This window comes from Canis lupus, chromosome 3, assembly GCF_003254725.2.
Source record: "Canis lupus dingo isolate Sandy chromosome 3, ASM325472v2, whole genome shotgun sequence".
NCBI classification, from domain to species: Eukaryota; Metazoa; Chordata; class Mammalia; order Carnivora; family Canidae; genus Canis; species Canis lupus.
Window position 1 is genome coordinate 60,432,445 of NC_064245.1, and position 20,717 is coordinate 60,453,161.

Below are 20,717 nucleotides of genomic sequence, written 5' to 3' on the forward strand. Positions count from 1 at the left end.
GGAAGCAGGAGCTCAGGTCTGGACCAAAAGGTTGACAATGTCTACTAGTGCCCAGGTTAGGGGTTTAAGTGGGCACCTGCCTGCTGAGTCTGGAGTTCAGGGTGAGGTTGGAGAAGTGGACTTGGGGGTTCTGGGCTGAGATGGATGACACAACCTGGAATGCTCACGGCCAGAGAGCAGATAGATGGAGCATGAATGGAGCCCTGGGGCCCTCCAGAGATGGGAGGGTGTGGAGAAGTGGCAGAGCCAGCAAGAGGAGAGGCAGAAGGGAGACCAGAGCCCTGGACCTCAAGGAGAGATCTCCTGACTTTGTCAGTGCCACGGAGGCACATCCCGTGAACACAGAGCAGTCACTGGGCTGTAACACAGAGGATGGCAGGGGCCTTGTCCAGGGTGGTGGAGTTGGAGAGTGGCCAGGGGAGCTGCCTGGGGAGGGCCCAGAGTGGCAGGAGGAGACACATGAGAGGCAGTGCCTCCCCCCTCTCCTGGTGCAGCTGCTGAGGGGGAGCAGGGAGATGGGGCAGGAGCCAGTAGGCAGGGGCAGCTCAGCTACATGCAATGGGAGAGCCCCACGGAACATTGGGACAATGTGAGGAGGATGTCTCCACCAGCCAGACCTCACTTTGGGGGTGGCAGTCTGTTTCATGAGACTGGGTGAGGTTCTGAAGTTCCTCAAGTTTGAGCACTTGGCATGCAGGACACCATGGGACTCTCATTTCCCTTCTGCCTCTGTCCTTTCACAGACGAGGGACAGGTCTGGAGGGAGGGGGGGCTCCTCCTTGCAGGACCACAGTGAACTGTTCAACCTCCAGGACCTGCTGACTCCACACACTCCTGTCCCAGCTGATGAGGCTCCCAGGGCAGCTGTAACCAATGACCAAAAACTGGGGGCTGCCTCTTTCAGCTCCCGGGGGCTCCAGATGCTCCTGGGTGTGTGGTCACAACACTCCAACCTCTGCCTTCATGTGGCCTCTCCTCTGTGTGTCTCTGTGTCCTCTCTTTTTCCTTTAAGGACACTTATCATCAGATCTTAATTCAGGATGATGTCATGTCACAATCCTTACCTTAATTAAATCTGCAAAAAAAAAAAAAACCTGTTTCCGAAGAAAGTCACATTCTGAAGGTCCAGGTGGATCTGGCTTTGGAACTCACTACCCCAACTGTCTCCTTTCTGAGGTATTGATCTTATTAATGGAGTCCGTCTGTCCCTCTGTTCCATGAGCCCCTTGAGACAGAGCCATTTCTGATTCTTCACAATAGGGCCTATTGCCAGGTAGGAGCTTATGAAGAGGGCAGGGGAGGGGTCAGGGCAAAAGTAGACTTTTGGAGTCGAACAGGTCTGAGTTTGACCCCAGCTCTACGCTGTCCCCTATGACCTGGGCACACTGGTTGACCCCCTGAGCCTCATCTGTGGATTGGCAGGATGAGCATCTATGGAATGGCAGGAGAGCTTCTACTCTCAGGATTTGTTGTAAATCACTAGGCATAGACCACATACCCTGAATGACAGCTGGACCTTGAAATCATGCATGTTTCTGGACTGACCTCCCTCCTCTGAGGGAGGAAGAGAATCCTAGGATCCAGAAGGCCAGAGCAGGAAGGGAGACCAGACATAGTCCAGGCTGTACCCCAGTGGACAGATGGGCCACCAGGGGTCCCCTGAATCCCAGGTCCACAGCCCTCCCACCAAACCCCTAGGTGGAAGCGGTGTTTCCTGTGTGGAAGAGGCAGAGGCCTGCTGTCTGCCTGCAGCTGACACTCTCAGAAGAAAGAGACAGTGACCTTGCTCAAAAAAACATGTTCCAGAAACAACTTGTCAGCCATTGATTGTGGGGATGATGAGGAGGAATTAGTGGCTCGGTGCTCTGCTCACACCCACCTGGGCTGTTCCTGCCAGGCTGTGAACTATTCTGCTTACCGGCATCGCCTTTCTCATCAGAAACAATAGATGCTCGCCTAAATTTAGAAGGTTTTCTGGGAAGACGGTGCATTGTGACAGTCAGGGGACGATGAAGGGAATACATCCCAGAGCCACCCCCTCATCTCCTGGCACTGGCACTCAGACACAGATCATGGCCAGTGCGGACGGCAAGGAGGGGGTGGCACTGGTTTCTCTGCCAGGCCCTTCCCGTGCAGGGGCCAAGTAGGTGTGATTATGTTCTTTCTGTAACTGAATCACCCTGATCAGAAGTGATCTAGCCTGAAGTCTCTATGCTGGCGAGAGGCAGAGCCCGGATCCCAGCCTCCTCCTTGCTCAGGCTTGTCTGCAGCCCCTCTTCACCCCCACCCCCCAGACAGAAAGCTTCACCCCCACCGCCTCATGACCTTCTCAGTCAAGGTCAAGGCCTAGGTCCACCTGTGCGGGTGGTTGAACAGAGGGAGAGAGAGGATAAGCTCATGGTGCTACAGCTCGAGAGGGCACAGGAGGCCCACCTCCCTGATTCACTGATGGCACTTTGACTCCACAGACGTGATGCAGCCCTCATAGGGTCTCTGAGATCAGGTCTCCTGCCCCCGGACCAGGGTTCTTCTGGTGCTGGAGGAGCCCCTGCCAGGGACTGGGTCTGGTGCTGCCCGCCCCACGCTCAGATACACGGGAGTAAGATGCCTTCACTCCTCTCTGCCTTCCCTGTCTCAGATATTAACCACCTCCTATTCCTTGCACTCACCCCATCGCCCCAAAGGGTCAGAACTTGCTGCCTGAATCTATGCCCTCTGAAGAAAGGGTGTGCTCCGTCTGGCACATTCTGGGGCCCCATTTGAGCGAGAGGTGCGTCTTGGTGGGAGGCCGACGGGCTGGGGATCCGCCAGGGCAGCGGGGCTGGGAGCTGTCCCTGGTGCTGACTCCGGGCGCCGGCCATTCCTCCTCCCCAAGGGCGGACCAGCCTCTGCCCTACCTAACCTGTCCCTAGGACCTCCCCAGGCCTCTTGTGCTTCCAGCTCCCACCTCTAACAGCTCCCTTCACTCAGCCCATGCTCCTTCACCAAACACGCACTGTTACCAGGCACAGTGTTCTGTAGTGTGGACAGTGAAGGAATAGATGAGCCTTGTCCCTGCCTGCAGGAGCTCGTGGTGTGTGTGGTGTGGGGGAGGCCAGTGGATACAGAAATAGATGTCACAGAAAGAAGAAGGCTCAGAGCTCCAAGTAGGTACAGGGGAAGTGACGTAGCCAGTATCCCAGCCCTGGTCATACTTTCACTCAAAAATATTGTCAACCACCTACTGTGTGCCAGGCTAGTTCCACCCACAGAGGCCACGGAGGAACTGTAGGTTGGCTTTACTCATTTTGAATAAATTGACTTTCAGTGTCTACTCCCAGGCCAAAGGCCTGTTTCTTCCACAGGTGACCTTGAGTGAGGTTTTAAAGAGAAAGGGACTCTTGTGCCTCAGTTTCCTTATCTGTAGAGCAGGGATAAATAGAACATGTCTTGGTTGCTTTGGGGGCATTGTAGCAAGATAAAATAGGATCATGTATCAGAAGCATTTGGGAAACTGCAAGTCCAATTGCGGATTCACATCAGCATTGAGTCAGAACTAAAATCCTACACGTCCAATGATTTCAACAAAATGTGTTGGACACATACTATAACATAACAGTTTTTCCACCCCCTTGTCCACGCTCTCGGATCTGGTCTCTCTTGTCTGGTAGTGTCCCTCATAAACCTCAAACTCCCAACTGTGAACCCTCACAGAAGTGCTGTGGGGATCCATGGGGGAAAGACTCACATCTTTCTGAGAACACCTGCCCCCACCCATCCCACTAGGGTTCCCCTCTTGGCCACTGCTGCAGCCTCCTAGCTCACCTGCTGGCTTCTGTCCTTGCTGCCTTAGAACTCTTTCTCCATAGAGTGGCCAAAGAACCATCCTGCAACACAAGCCAAATCATAGCTCTGGTGTTAAACAATATATGGCTCCCTTCTTCCCAGAGCAAGATGCAAAGTCCTTGCCTTGCTCACCCACAAGCCTGTTGTTCTCTGGCAACACCTCCTCTCTGATGGCACTTCCTGTCATTCTCCTTTTTGTCCTTAACATTATACCCACCATTCATTTGCCCTTACTTCTGGGAGCTCATACCTCCTGTAACCTCGGGCTGGAGCCTTCTTTCCCTGGCCACCAGTTAGTTAGCTCTCAACCCAAATACCTTGTCCTGATTGAGACCTTCCCTAGCTTCCTACGTCCCCATGGTGTTCCCCATCCCCACCAGGACCCCTTGACTTCATTCCTAGGAGCTACTCTACTTGAAATTCCCATTTGGCTGTAGTCTGTCTTCCCTTCTGGGGGCAAGTCCACTGCTGTGTCCACACTGCCTGAAAGCAGCCTAGCACAGTGTAGGAGCTCAACCAGTATTTACAGAATGGCTTGATTGTTAGAAAATATTTTTGCTTGATATAATAAATATTACTACAGGGGCTCCTGGGTGGCTCGGTTGGCTGAGCTTCCAACTCTTGGTTTCCGTTCAGGTCATGATCTCAAGGTTGTGAGATCAAGCCTTGTGTTGGGCTCTACAATCAGCATGGAGTCTGCCTAAGACTCTCCCTCAAAAGGAGAACCCTCTTACACTGTTAGTGGGAAGGCAAGGTAGTACAGCTGCTCTAGAAGACAGGTTCCTCAAGAAGTTAAAAATAGAGCTACCCTATGACCCAGTAATTGCAGTACCAGGTATTTATGCTGAAAATACAAATGTAGTGATTCGAAGGGGTGCCTGTGCCCCAATGTTTATAGCAGCAACATTCACAGTAGCCAAACTATGGAAAGAGCCCAGATGTCCATTGACAGATGAATGGATAAAGAAGATGTGAATATTACTCAGCCATTGAAAAAAAATGAAATCTTTCCATTTGCAATGACAAGGGTGGGACTAGAGGGTATTATGCTCAGTGAAATAAATCAATCAAAGACAATTATCATATGATCTCACTCATATGTGGAATTTAAGAAACAAAACAGAGGATCATAGGGGAAGAGAGGAAAAAATAAAACAAGAGAGAATCAGAGAAGGAGACACCATAAGAGACTCTTCATTCTAGGAAACAAACTGAGGGTCGCTCGATGGGAGGGGAGTGGCGGGACAGGGTAACTGGATGATGGGCAGTAAGGAGGGCACGTGATGTCATGAGCACTGAGTGTTATATAAGGCTGTTGACTCACTAAACTCTACCTCTGAAACTAATAATACACTATATGTTAATTGAGTTTAAATAAAAAATTTTAAAAAGTCTCTCCTCCCTCTGCCCCTCCTCCCTGCACTCTCCCTCTCTCTCAAATAAATAAACCTTTTTAAAAAAATAAAATAAATATTTCCATAGTAAAATTTTTTCTTTTTTAAGCTCAAAGAAAGTTTTTCTCTAGATATCTGATGGTGCAGAAAAAGAAATATGGGTAAAGAATGAGATTGTAGGGACACTTGGCTAGCTCAGTCAGTGGGGTGTGTGACTCTTGATCTCCGGGTTGTGAGTTTGAGTCCCACATTGGGTATAGAGATTACTTAAAAATAAAATCTTCTTTAAATAAATAAAATTGCAGTATTGCAATTTATCAGATAGCCCCAGAGCACCCAACCCATGGATTCTCTTGGACTCAGGAGAGCAGGGTTCAGGGGACAGGGGCCCCTCAATGTGTGCACACTGGGCATAAAATGCTTCAGTATTTGTGGTGAGATTTCTTTGTGTTCTGAGACTATTGGGAGAAATGCTTTCCTGCTTCATTTTCACAAAATCCTGCAGGGAAACTGAGAACCACTTTTCTAAATTATACCTACAGTGATCAAATGCATTTGCTGGCAGGTAAACCCACTTATGTAGCCCTACAGGATTGTGTTGAAGTCTTGGGTCTGCCACTTACTCGCTGTGTTATCTTGGGCAAGTTACTGAACCTCTATGAGCCTCAATTCTGTCAAAACATTGAAGTAATAATAATAGATGTGACAGGCGATTATGAAGATTAAATGCAGCAATCTGTCAAGTATCTTGTACATAATAGGGGCTCAACAAATGGTAGTTTATTTTTTAATTAAAAAGCACATTGAGAAAGATTCTGAGAATATGAAAAGTGACAGTCTAGTGTTTGAATCTCCTGAAACTCTCCCTAAACCATGATGGCGCGCAGCCCAGGTGGCTCAGCAGTTTAGTGCCGCCTTCAGTCCAGGGCCTGATCCTGGAGACCCGGAATTGAGTCCCACATCGGGCTCCCTGTATGGAGCTGCTTCTCCCTCTGCCTGTGTCTCTGCCTCTCTCTTTCTCTCTGCGTGTCTCTCATGAATAAATAAATACAATCTTTAAAAATAAAATAAACTATGATGGCAACATCAAAACCCAGGACATCTGCAACAAAATGGGACACAGGATACCATCCCCAGGAGCTCCAGCATGAGTGAGTGGGTGGGGACAAATTGTAGGACCCTCATCATGTCAGCATCCATGCCAGAGGCAGCAGCGGGAACAGGACAAGCCCTCAACAGTTGCTTGCAGGAGTGGTGGAAACATTTGAGAGCAGCCGCTGAAACTGAGTGAGGTTTGCTTGCTCTGATGCACCATCCTCAGAAAGGTCTGATGGGTTGGGGAGGCAAGGCCCTCGACATCCACGCACAGTGGACACTCCTCCTCAGACAGAGCATCCCCCTGGGGAGACACTACAGGAAAGGAGTCCCCTCATCGGGGAAGGAACAGCGGCGGGAGAGGAAGACCAAGCCAGGACACTGCAGAACATGCCAGGCAACTGTGTGAGCCACTCGTGAAGACACAAACAAAGGTGGGTTACAGTTGTGGAACCAGTAGACCTACCTTGACCAGCCTGACTCTCAAAGATTCAGATACACTCATGCTTCCTTCCTGGGAAAGTTTAAGCAGAATAACCAATGCTGAGATGTGTCTGTGTATAAATACTCGAGGGGATCCCTGGGTGGCTCAGCGGTTTAGTGCCCGCCTTCAGCCCAGGGCGTGATCCTGGAGTCCTGGGATCGAGTTCCACATCGGGCTCCCTGCATGGAGCCTGCTTTTTCCTCTGCCTGTGTTTCTGCCTCTTCCCCTGCGTCTCTCATGAATAAATAAAAAAAATTAAATACTTGAGACAAGAGGTCTTTAGGGTATAGGGCTTTGGGTGGCTCAGTGGTTGAAGCATCTGCCTTCAGCTCAGGTCATGATCCCAGGGTCCTGGGATTGAGTTCCGCATCAGGCTCCCTGCTGAGCAGGGAGTCTGCTTCCCTCTCTCCCTCTGCTGATCCCCTGATTGTTATCTCTCTCTGTCAAATAAAAAAATACAATATTTTTTTAAAATGTATTCCTTGTGTTGGTAAAAGTCAGAATTCCTAGCATGGGGAGAAGGAGACATAGATGCAAGACAGGAAGGATTAGGTAAAAACCCTCTAGTTGCAGTTTTGGAGTCACGGTGTCAGAATAATACCACGAGCTACTCTATCTTAAACAGAAAATTTCCTAACCTCTGCCCACTGAAAAGGCATAGAAACAATGGCCACACAGGTAGCAGTGAGCCACTCTGTACTCTCATGCCCTGAATAAGGTCTTGAAGTATCATTTGCCACTGAAAGAAACCAAGACTCCTCAAGAAAGTGGCTGATTCCAGGTCTGGGGCAGGAAAAGTGCAACCTTGATTGTCTTGTCAAGCCCGCTGGCAAGGAAGGTGTCAAGACAGTGAAGGTCACCTCAGAAAGACTTGGGAGCCCCTTCACACCCACTAAGATGGTTATCATGCAAACCCAGAAAATATCAAGTGTTGGCGAGGACACGGGCAAACAGGAACCCCGCGTGCTGCTGGGAACATGAGCTGGTGCAGCTGCCACAGAAACAGTTAAATGCAGAATCACCGCATGGTCCAGCAATTCTGTTCCTTTTCTTTTTATTTTCAGATGCTTTATTTGCTTTTTATTGTGGTAAAATACATATAACATAAATTTACCATCTTCACCATTTTTTAGATGCACAGCTCACTGTAGTCAGTATAGTCACCAAGTCTCGTGGCCACCATCACCGCCCAGCTCAGAATTCCTCATCCCCATGGGAGCCACACCCCCAATGTGTCCCCAGCCTCAGCCCCTGGCAGCCTCCATTCTGCTTTCCTCCGTCTCCGCAATTTTGACTGTTCTAAGTACCTCATGTAAGTACTATCTTACATAAGGAATTCCACTTCTGCGGATAACAGAAAAGAATTGAAATCAGGGTCTCAAATAGATATCTGCACCCTTATGTTCGTAGCAGCATTATTCACTGTAGCCAAAGGGGGCAAACAAACCAAGTGTCCACTGATGGGTAGGTGGACAAACAAAACGTGGACTATCCACAAAAAGGAATAATATTCAGCCTTAAACAGAAAAGCCATCCTGATACCTGTTATCCATGGATGCACCCTGAGGACATTATGCTCATGAAATAAGCCTGTCCCAAAAGGATAGATGCTGTGTGATTCTGCTTGTATAGACGTGCTTCCTAGGGCAGTCAGATTCATGGATAGGAAACAGAATGACTGGTGCCGGAGCTGAGAGGATGCTGGGTGGTGAAGGGTCAGTGTTGAATGGGGACAGAGTTTCTGTTTGGAAAAGGTGATGGAAAATTCTGGAGGCCGATGGTGGGGACAGAGTTTCTGTTTGGAAAAGATGATGGAAAATTCTGGAGGCCGATGGTGGGGACAGCTGTTCAACAGTGTGAATGCACTAAAGGCCACTAAACTGCACACTTAAGAATTGTAAATCTTAGGTTTTGTAACAAAAACATTAAAAAGGACATTGAAACAAACAAAAAAGACTCTCAGAAGCCAATGAGATGAGGCCTCTACCAACCGAACATGGACAATCTGAGCTGCTCTAAGGATAATGCAAATATTAACTGTAGCAACCCACCATGCATTAAATGTTTAGATTCATGAGTGCATAATGATTAAACACACACACACACACACACACACACACACACACATCTGGCCACCATTGGGCCCTGCTACCAACATCTGTGGATAGGTCTTTGTGTGGACACATGATTTCATGTCTCATATGTAAATAAATAGGAGTGGAACTGCTGGATCATAGGGTAAATATCTGTTTAACTTTATAAGAAACTGCCTGGCTGGTTCTGAGGAGGCTATGCTACCTGCAACCCCTCCAGCAGAGTGTTGGAGACCCAGTTGTGCCACATCCCTGCCAACACTTGGTATTGCCAACCTTTTCTATTTCAGCCATCCTAGTGGGAGTGTCCTGGCATCTTGGTTGTGTTTAGTGTGTGCTCTCCTAAGGATTAACAACATTGCACTATATGTCATGTGCTTGCTTAGTGACAGCACTAATAGGCAGTTTAGTGTCTGTTCAAACCTATTGCCCATTTTTGTTTGGTTATCTTCCAGATTACTCAGAGGGTTTTTTTTTCTTAATACATATTCTGGATATAAGTTTCTTTACCAGATAGTTATGTTTCAAATCTTTTTTTCCCAATCAGGAGCTTGTGTTTTTTATTTTCTTTAAAATCTTTTGCAAAGCAGAAGTTTGATAGAGTCCAGTGGATTGTTTTTTCTTTTCTATGTTGTTTTGCACCCTATTAAGAACTTGTGTATCTGAGTTTATTTGTGTTTCTTCTTTAATTTTCTTCTAGAAGTTGTGTAGTCATAGCTCTCCCGCTTAGTTATATGGTCAGTGATGAATTTATTGTGCAGAAAGCACTGCGGGCAGGGGGACACTGCAGTTAGGGCCATTGATAGAGGACAGACTGAGAAGGGGCCTGTGTGTCTTCCTTGAGCTCATGATAGCACTTGGGGGTGATGAGGACCTGGAATCCCAGGTCAGCTACTGACAATCATGAGTAATGGCATCAATGATGATCCCAGGCAGAGTTTGAGCATCTACAAATCATTTCCTCACTTGACTTGCATAGTATCCTGGTACAGAAAGAAGGCTGGGCAGGGCTTCTCTGTTCTGCTGTGCAGGGAAAGAGGATGAAGCACAGAGACATTCAGACACCTGCCCAAGGTCACACTGCAGGTGGGGCAGAGCTAGGATTCTCACCCTGACCCTTGCTTTTCTGCTCCTGAGCAGCCTAGCTCCCCACCACAGCTCCCTCAACTGCTAAGGGTGTACTCTTCACCTTGGTCAGCCTACCTGGCTACATGCAACCTGCACAGCTTGGAAACTTTTCTGTCTGTGTGTTTCTTTATTTGTTCACAGAATAAACACTGAGGCCCATCAGTTGGCCATTGTGGAGACTAACAAAGATGATAGGTGCAGAGGGCCTGGCTGGTTTTGGTTCACAGCCCCTCCCCTCACTGAGGCTCACTGAATCAGGGTCTGACCACTGTGCTTGGTCTCCACAGGGGCAGTGGTTGAGCCCGGCCCCCTGTGCACTCTCCAAGATACAGTATCCTTAGGGACACGTGTGTCATCAAGGGACAACATGATCCAATGATGCACTTAAACCAGGATAGCTAGAGGGGGCCAAGTGACAAAGGGGTGGGTGTAGAGGACTGTGGGAAGGTTTAGTGCCAGGGTTAGCAGCCACTAAGCTGTTGCCACCTCTGTCCTAATGGGATAGAGGAGGAGGGTCATTGCAGCATGGGCGAGAGGGTGGGAGGAGGAGGGGACAGGGGAGGGACAAGAAGAAGACGGTGTGACCCTCAGTTACAGGACACTCAGAGCACTGAGAACCCTGACCTGGCTCTTCCCGTCTCTCTGATCCCCTCTGGGGCTCCCTATTGTCCAAATCCATGTGGAAGGCACAGGTCACAGAAGTCCAGCAATGCCTCTGGGTGGGGAGGGTAAGGATGAGCAAAGGGAAATTCTCGGTGCTGTGGTCAGTGTGAGTCCAGAAGAGCTCAGGCTCCCCTGGGGACTGAGGGAACCTTGTGCCTCACTCTGTGATGTCTGACTCCTAAATAAAGCAACCGATGGGCCTGCCTGGGCGGGGTGAAAGGATCCTGTGAGCAAGCAGGAAGCCTCCTGTCCTGGGGGAGGGGATGGGGGGGCAAGAAGGAGCACTAGGGTGAGTAAGCGCCCTGTGGGAGGAGGTGCCGGCCCCTCCAGAGAGGCCCTGCAGGCTGGCAGGCAGGCAGGCAGGCTGTGGGACGCCTGCCTCTTCCTCGGGAAGGCTGACCTAAGCTCCAGGAGTGAAGCGCCCCAGGGCCGCTGGTGGATGGAGCCGCCTCCGTGGCCCCAGACTCACTGGGGAAGCAGCGGTCTGGGGAAGGCATGTGGCCGGGCTGCCTCGCATCCACAGACGAGCCCCTGCAGCCTCTGCGGGGAGGCGCTCTCCAGCAAACAGATTGGAGAGTTTGGGGGCCAGGACGTTTGAAAAACATTTCAAGACATCTAAAGAGCTACAAAGACACGTGGCTTTGCTTAGGCCCTGACCGAGCCTGCTTTCTTGTGGGATTTGGCCTGTCCTCTCGTGGAGCCCAAGGAGCCAGGAGGGGAAAATGAAAAACAAAGTTTTCAAGAATTATCACAGCGTCTTCCTCTCCTTGCTGCCTCTCCTTCCCTTTCAAGTTGACAGAAGAGAGCTTTGCCCCCTCCCAGATTTTTTGCAAATGTGAAATGGAGCGTTCTCGCTGTCTCAGGCAGCACATTTGATTCTGATTTGCGCCTGCAGTGTGATGACAAGCACCCTCGGCTGATAATGGACGAGGCCGAGCTCGGCAGAGGTGAAGCCCAAGGCAGCACCATTACTCTTGCTGCTGTAGCTATCACTAGGCCGGTCAGCAGGCGCTAGCTGAGCCCCAGCCCTGGCGGGGGCGGGGAGACCGGGAAGTGACAGTGGCAAACCAACTGTGTGCTGTGCAGACCCTGGGGGCCCCTTGGGGTTGTGCTTGATCAAGTGACCAAGGCCAGGGGTCCCCGCAGGGGTCAGTGGCCGAGCCAGGCGTGGACACCACGTGGGTGGACACAGCGGACCTTCTAGTGAACAGACAAGATGGAGGTGAGGAGGGGGCTGGAGCATCTCTGGCTGAGATGCAGTGGTGGGGTCTGGTGTCCGGCAGTGGCAGGAGACAAAGGCAACTCCAGCAGCTTGCAGACCATGGGACCCATGGACCCCTGATGGGTGAAGCGTGGCTGTGTCCTCTCCCCCTATCTTTGCCAGGTGACTCAGTAGTGCTCGTCACTGGGGCCCCCATCAGCCAGCAGAATGAGGTAGAAGTGACGCTGTGCCAGTTCTGAGTCTCGGCCTTCAGAAGCCCTGTGTGTTTCTGCTTCCCTCGTGCTCCCCTGGCTTCACCTTGAGAATATGCCCTGACTGGCCTGTTGGAGGATGACAGATGTGCAGAGCAGAGGGAGTCTTCCTGGCTGTCTCAGCTAATGTTGGCTAGGGTCCGCAAGGTCCCCCACTTGCCCCCAGTTGAGCACAGACACATGAGCAATAAATGATTATCGTCATTTGCTGCTGAGTTTGGAGTGGTTTCTTACGCAGCGGAAGTAGCTGATACAGAGACCTGTGGAAAGTGCATGCACCTGGTATTCTGCTTTCTCCTTCTTTATTCCCTTTCACCTTCCCAGCAGACCATGGGCACTCTTTGGGCTCTATTCCTGTCAAAAGCCTTTGTCCCGCAAAGGCACCCAGACCCTCGTTTCCTGACTTGGGAGGACATGGAGCCACATCAAGAAGCAGCAACAGATCTCAGAAGGCCACTGGCTTTAGAGGTCCATGTCCTACCTAGCTTTGCCACGTCTTGGCCCTGGGGAACTTGGGTCGCTGCTTGGTCTCCTGATGGGTGAAGTATAGATGCTGATAGCACCTGTTCACCCAAGTTGTAGTACAGACTACACTTGCTGAATATAAAGTGTTGCACATACAGCCGGCACCTAAAGAACAAGGACGTTGCAGCAATGTCTGTGCAAGAAGCAGTAGAATGTCAGCTTGGGCTTCATTCTGGCCTCTCCATGCCAGGGGCATCATCTGGGCTTGGCTGGGTCTTCCCTTTCTCTAGAAGAGTGAGCAGAGAGACACTGCCAAGTGCAAATTTGATAACCAGACACCGTGCTGGGGCTCGTGGACAGCCTAGCCTGCTTTGATCCCAGGCTGTCTGGGCCAGCCGCTCCCTAGCTGCCCAGGGTCTGTTTCCCATTTTGAGTTCGCCTGGGTCCTCTTTTATGGAAGATCAATTTTCAGGCCCTGGCAGATGAAGCAATAGGCGGGAAGGAAAGGCATGCCCTCCTCCCCTTCCCTGTGGTGGGAACACCCACCCACTCAGCCCTGAGAGTAAGAGGGGGTCCTGGGAATCCCCCAAATGCTGGAAAATCTGCTGTGGGTTGTAGACAAAGGTGCTGTTGGGTGGACAGTATTTCCAGATGGTTCTGCAGGGCCTGTGCATGGCCATCATGGCCATCAGCAGCCTGATGGTGTGTGGAGGGCACAAATACCCTCTGGGAGGTTTGGCAAAGCAACAAATGAAATTCTGAGGGTGGGCACTAACTTGGTGAAGGATGGTGAAGGTCTTGACCTTGATGGTTGTTCAGGGAATCTTGGTTGGATATATCCATGGATGGATGAATGAATGGATAATGGCAAGGTAGATGGATGGATGGAGAGAGGGAGAGAGGGAGGGATGAATAAATGGGTGGATGGATGGACAGATGATGGACGGATGAATGGAGGGATGAGTGGATGGAGGAATGGATGGGTGGAGAGATGGATGAATATATGGATGGATGGTTGGATGGATGGATAGATGGAAAGATGGTGGATGGGTGGCTGACTGGGTAGATGAGTGGGTGGTGGATGAATGGGTGCATTCCACCTTGCTTTCGCTCTAGGGAAGGTGCCAAGATATTCTTATATACATAAAGGAAATGATAAGATTTTCCCTGCTCCCCTCCCAGAGTCAAACAAGATAATGACCTAAGAGTCATGTGCGATGACAATGTGGTGTCATGAGAAGAAATAGAACTTGGAATCAGACTTGGAATCCTGGCCAAACTGCCTTCTCTCTGTAGGAAGTCTCCAGGATATCAGCTCTCTGATTGAGGGCCCTTATCTCCCTTGCTCACCTCAGTATCCACCATCACTGCTAGGAACTGAATGTTTGTGCTCCCCAAATTTCTATGTTGAAGTCCTAGCCTCCCATGAAATGGCATTTGGAGGTCCTGTGAGAGGTAATTAGATTTAGATGAGGTCATGAAGGTGGGTCTCATGATGGAATTCATGCCCTTATAAGAAGAGACACCAGAGCTTCCTCTGGTGAAGGCATATGTGTGAAGACACAGAGACAGGGCGGCTATCTGCAAGCCAGGAAGCAGGTTCTCACCAGGAAACGAGTCAGCAGGCACCTTGGTTTGGACTTCCAGCGCCCAGAACTGTGAGCAATGAAATGCCTGTTATTTAAGCCAGTTGGTTGATACAATCACCCACAGCATCTGGCACATGATAGTGGTATAAAGAAAAGTACATCCACCATGGGGTCAACTTGGTCAAGTTGCTGTCTCAAGCTGGGCTAGTGTCCTTTACTATAAATTTAAAGTTTGGACTTTATGGGTTCAGATTCTTTACATCAGTGTTTCTAAGTTTCTCCCTCACACACTGGTCCTACAAGATGCTGCAGGCATCCATCTGGTAATAACAAGGTTGTGGGGGAATTGAATGGTGCCTCTTTGTGCCAGTATTCAGGTGGGGTGAGTGGACAGAGTGTGTATGGGGTGATGAGAGGGGGGCCCTGGAGGAGGAGTGGACTCGACAAGTGGGCTGGTAGGTGGGGAAAGCACTTGGGTCAGAGGTGAATCTGCAGTGTTCCTGGAACTCCCACATAGATAACTATGGTCTGTGGTATATAGACACCTGGAGTCCATGACAGAGCCCTGGATTGAGACACAGGTTTAGAACCACCACTAAGACGTGGCAGCTGAGTCATGGGCTTGATGGATTCCATGAACAGGATACAGAGTGAGGGATCCAGGGAGCAGGGAACAGGTCCTTGAGGAGTGGTAACTGTGGTGGGCAGAGGAGGAGGGTCCTGTAGGGGAAATGGAGAAGGGAAGACAATGGGGAAGAGGGCATGATGGAGAAGGGAGACGATGGAGATGGAGAGATGATAGAGAAGGGGAGATGATGAAGAAGGGAGATGGTGGGGGAGGGGATGGTGAGAAGGGGGATGGTAGGGGTGGGGAATGGTGGGTAGAGGGGGAGAGGGGAAAGAAAGAGGACAATAGGGAGGGAACTGGGTATCAAGAGACAGAGGAAAGCTGTATTAAAAGTGGAAGAAGAGTGCGCCTGGGTGGCTCAGTCAGCGAAGCGTCTGCCTTCAGCTCGGGTCATGATCTCAAGGTCCTGGGATTGAGCCCCACATCAGGCTCTCTGCTCAGTAGGAAGGCTGCCTCTCCCTCTCTTTCTGTCCCCACCCCCTGAGCCCATGCTCTCTCTCTCCCTTGCTCTCTTTCTTTCTCAAATAAATAAAATATTTTTATAAAAGGAAGTGGGAACAGTTTCCAATGTCCTGTGTCACAGAAAGGTCCAGTGAAACATTGAGTGAAGGTCAGCATGACCAACCACATGGAGTTCAGAGTTTGTTGGGTGGGATATACCTCCAAGGTGGCATGACAGTGGGGGCCAGGTTGGAGTCACCCGCCTGCCCCGCCTCCCTCCCTCCAGGACTTCCCCTAAGGCATACACCCCAGAGCTGTGTCAGTGGAGCAAGCAGAGCCACCCTCTTCCAGCTCGGCTTCTCCAAGCCCCTGTGTGGGCACGGGGTGGTCTGGAGCTTGCACATCAGCCTGCAGTTCTCAGATTCATGGACCTCCTGACAGTCAAGTGTCAGAGCTCTGGGTTCGAAAACAGTCATCAGCGAGGACTGATGTGTCCATCAGGAAAATATTCATGTAGAGGACTCTGCTGTGTCTCCGTGATCCACGTGCTCTGCCCTCGCCAAAGGAGCCTCCTGACCTCTCTCTGGAGAGGCCACCCGGCCATGCCCGCACTGCGGGGCACTGTCCGGGGATGGCCCTGCCTGTGTCTCATGAACAGCCCGGGGTGTGGGGGCCTGAGCTCACATCACTGAGAAGGAAACTGAGGCCCAGAGAGGTGACCTGGGGAATCCAGGGACACGGTCGGTTCCGTGGTTGAGCGAGAACCTGCACAGCATGGGGGAGACCGCAGGTAGTGTGTGTCCTTCCCGCTGTGTGCGAGTGTCCTGGGAGGAGCACGGGCAAAGGGGGTGCTCTCAGGCGGGTGGGAAAGAGGAAGGGCCTGGGGTGCACTGTGCGCACAGATCCCCTCCGCTCTTGGGCTCTGTCGGCCCCCACCCCTCTCTCTGCCCCCATGCTCTTTGATGCACCTGTGCGTCACTACAAAACACACACACAGAAACAGCAACAGGGGAGAAAATTAAGAGGAAAAGTGGAGGAATTCAGTGGGAGATTTTTTTTCCTTTCTCTGTCTTCTCGAAGGGCTCTTTGAAAGCCCAGCACACAGCTGCTTTCTGTACATTTTGTTCTCTCCCCCGCCGCCTGCGCTTCCCACGCGACCACTATGTGGCGCACTCTCCGACAGGCCTCAGGTAACGTGCTCCTCTCCGCCTTGTAAGGGGAGGGATGGTCATCTTGCCTTTCTCACAATATCTGCCCAGAAAATACTTTCAGCATATTCTATAATTTCTAGAATTAAAAAACATTAACAACAGAAAAATTCTCTTACTGAAGAGATTATATTCATTTTCCCGTTCCGATAACAGCATGAATTTTCTCAGGTGCAGACATTGGGAGCGGACGCTGTTTATTAGGACGCCTACCCCAGCTCCATCTCTGACCAGCTGTGTGGCCGTGGGCAGGCCCCTCACCCAGTGGGTGCTCAGGAGGCGGGGCCCCTCGGGTGGCACAGCTCTGCCCCCGGGAAGGACTCCCCGAGGTGCACAAGGGAACATACTTTGGCAGCAGCCTAAGGTTCCAGGGACTTGCCTCACGCCCAGGACGCGGACGACAGCCAAACCAACAAACCCAGTCGCTGTCATGGACAAAGAAGACACTCGTGCTGGTTAGAAGGAAATGCTTACAAGCAGACGTTAGCTTTGTGTGTGTGTGCAAGCACTTGTGTGTGTGCAGAGAATGCACTAAGAAGCACGTGGCTGGGTTCATCTACCCATGATGAGTGGAAAGGAACTGAATTTTGAATTTTAAAAGACTCATTCAGGGGCATCTGGGTAGCTCAGCTGGTTGAGCTCCTGCCTTCGGTTCAGGTCATGATCCCGGGATCCTGGGATGGAGCCCTGACATCAGGCGCCCTGCTAAATGGGAAGTCTGCCTCTCCCTCTCCCTCTACCACTACGTCTCCTGCTCCCTCTGCTCATGCTCTCTCTTTTTCTCTCTCTCTCTCAAATTAAATAAAATATTTTAAAAAATAAATAAAAGACTCCTTCATTTCAAAGGTGTTTGCTAGGACCTACTGTGTGCTGAGCCAGGGGCTGGTGCTGACTCTTGGGGGCACAAAGTCCAGAGCAGGACTGCAGGCAAATGTGCCCTGGGTTGCAGCTCCACTGACCAGGCCCGAAGCATCTAGAAGCACAGTGGGGGCTTGGGAGGCCCCTTCCTGGGGGTCAGTTTCCCAGACCTGTGATCTGAGTCTGAAAGAATGGTTGGGGGCTAAGGACCACGCAAACAAGAGATGGAGGAAGAACATCCAGATGAAGGGTACATCTGGGCACAGAGGGAGGGCAAGGCCAAGGATGCTCTGTGGCCCTCAGCGCAGTATAGTAGAAGAGGATGGTTTGGGAGTTAGACATCACTGGGCCCACCTTCTGTCTCCAGCGCCGACCACGGTTCAACCACAGATTTAATCCTCAGACTGTCCAGCCTTGGTTTTCTCACCTGTAAAATGGGGATGCCTTAACCCCCTACGTGCCCTGAGTGAATGTAGAAGGGTGGACTGTTTACCAAGGTGTCAGGGGTCCCAATAGAGATTAGGGGCTTCCTGCTGTTTCCCAGCCCCAGATAAGCCAGATGATCTCACCTGCCCCAGCCCAGGGCCCTGCCTGTGTCCACTCAGCAGCATGCTTCAGGAAAGAGCCCTTCCCCTATCCCTTGGAGGGGGGGGGTTGCTCACCCGTCCCCTGCCCACCTGGGATCCCCCAGCATCCTCAGCATAGACCCCACAGCCGTCAGAATGCTGGGATCCTGAACCAGTTGCCAGATGTGTCCCTCACTTGGGACAGCCAAGCACCCACACCCTTACCCATCCCCTGCCCTGAGACCTGGGGGTGGAACGTAGGGTCACATTGAGCCAAGACTTCAAGTGGTCAAAGGAGGCACCTAAGTAGAGTGTTACAGGCAGAACAAACCACCAGGGCAAAGATCCTGGGGTACGATGGTGCCCTGCATGTTCTTGGGATGTTTAGAGGCCAGTGTGGCTGCGATAGAGTAGTTGGGGAGTGAGCTGTAAGACCAGGTCACAGGTGACTAGGGCTGGACCATGGAGGCCCTCAGGGTCAGTGTGTGAATGAGATGTCAACACCGTAGTGTCCCAGATGCCTACCATGACTGAAGTTGGTCTGTAGTGCCTTTGGTACTGTCCATTTGGGCTCACTGTATTTTGAAGTTGCATTGTTACGCACACCAATGATTTTAGATTCCTAGTGGAACGATTTAATCATTATGCATTTATCCTTAGTAATAAATCTTGTCCTAAAGACTGTGTTACCTGATAGTAGTGTAGCTATGCCAGCTTTTGGAGGGGGTAGTGTTTGTGCAGTATTTATTTTTCCATCCTTAAAATTTTTCTGTATCCTTCTATTGTAACATGTGTCTTTTCTACAGCTTATGTGCTTGAATATGGTCTGCCAACCTTTGTCTTTGGCATATTAGCCTATTTATATTTAGTGTAATTATTAAGGCATTTATATCTTAAATGCATCTCCCAGTTTGTTTTCTGCTTGTTCCTGTTTTATGTTTTTTTCCTCTTCTTTATTGTGCCCCTGATTTATCAAAGTCAAATTCAAACTATACATTCACCCTCTCCCCAGACAATGCTACGACATGCTAGAAGAACATACTGACTCCATTCATCCTTGTCCCGCTTTACGAATTACTGTTGATACTCACTTTAATTCTACATATATTTTAATGGGTATTGTTTATATACTCTATATTTAGATCCCTTTCTGTAGCTTTCCATTCCTTTCTGTATTTCTGTGCTTGTTTCTTTGGCCCAAAGACCCCCCTTCAATATTTCTTCTTGTGCAGGTCTGCCAATGGTGGATTCTCTCAAATCTGGTTTATTAGGAAATGACTTTACCTCACCTCACTTGGGAAGGATATTTTGCTAAGTATAGTATTATTCTGAGTTTGCAGGGTTATTCCCTTTATCACTTTAAAGATGATGCTTTCGTTGAAAAGTCAGCTTTCAATATTTTTTATTGTTCTTCCAAAGTCACTGTGTCTTCTTTCTCTGGCCACATTTTATACTTTCTCTCTATCTTTTCTGATCACCAGTTCTGCATGTGTGAGGTTTTCTTTTCACTTGTCCTTCTAAGGACTTTTAGAAGTTCTTGAATCAGTAGTTTTCTTCCATTTTGGAAAAATCCCAGCTGTTATTTCTTCCAGTCTAGCTTCGTCTCCCTGCTTTCCTCTTCCAGGACTCCAGTGCTTTTCTGTTTGGCCCCTCCATCTCACCCCAATGTGGCTGTTGTCGTTTGCTTTTGTCTGTGATTCCCACCCCTTTTCTTCTGTCTTCCTGTCTTAGGCTGAACATGTTCTACATTTCCAGCTTCCAGTTTATTAGCGTTGTCTTCTGCTCTGCCCACTATGCTGGTGAGCCCATCAACTGAGTTTTTAACTTCAGTGTTTGCACTTTTTGGTTCTTCAAATTCTATTGAACAGTCTTTATGGATTTCTTTTCCATGCTAAATTTATTCACCTTGTCAATGATTTCCTTGAACATATTGGTCACAGTTATTAAATGCAAGACTGTAACTGCAACCCCTGGGTCGTCATGGACCTGCTTCTATTGTCTGTTTTCTCTCTTGACCCTGCTTCTCATTTTGCTTGGTAACTTTGAATTGAATGTGAGGCATTGTGAATAACACATTGAAGAGGTTCTGGATGGTGTTATATTCCTCTAGAGAGGGTTTACTGCATCCTCTGATGGGTGATTAGAATGGGAGGCAACTGACTTTAACCCAGTCAGGTAAAGAGCTGCCTCAAGGCTGGATTACAGTGTTTGCAAATATTACTTTTCTCTCCAGCTCACCCTTACTTCCAGACTGCATCCCACCAGGCATCCCAAGTGAGAACTTGAAGGTGTTTTCTGGGATCCCTACTCCTCTGCGGACCTTGAACATTAGATTTTATCTCTCTAGGATGGTAACACTAAAACTCTACTCTGATTATCAGCAGCTATCTTTTTTTAATTTTTTCCCCTTGAGAAGCTTAAGGATTTGGCAAGTGTCTCAAAGGGAAAACTGCCAAGCATCAGGCAGTCTTTTCAAGACTGAAATCTTGCCATCTCAAGTCTTAGTAGCCTGGGAGACACTCTGATGTCTCCAAACATTAAAAAAAATTTTTTTTCTAGTAGTTCTCAGTTAGATGTCAGTCTACTACAAGCTTCTCCATCATAGCCAGAATGGATATCCATGCTTGGAGAATGGATTACAGGGGACCATATTGAAGCAGGGAAGGGGGTATTGCCATGGACAGGGGCAGAAAAGATGGGAAGGAAAAGATGGTGACCAAGAGCTGTGGAAGAGGGGATGGGGCCACAGGACTTGTTGCTGATTAGATGGAGGCAGTAGGTACTCAGAGAGGGTTGGAAGGGAGCAA

General features: G+C 49.8%; 1 long non-coding RNA gene across 1 annotated transcript; it reads left to right on the top strand.

Annotated features, from left to right (window-relative positions):
• Positions 1-13,896: 13,896 nt before the first annotated feature.
• LOC125754799 (uncharacterized) lies at positions 13,897-17,314 on the top strand. Its single transcript, XR_007409644.1, has 2 exons — positions 13,897-14,075; positions 16,658-17,314. It is a non-coding gene; the product is annotated as an uncharacterized LOC125754799 (long non-coding RNA).
• Positions 17,315-20,717: the final 3,403 nt, after the last annotated feature.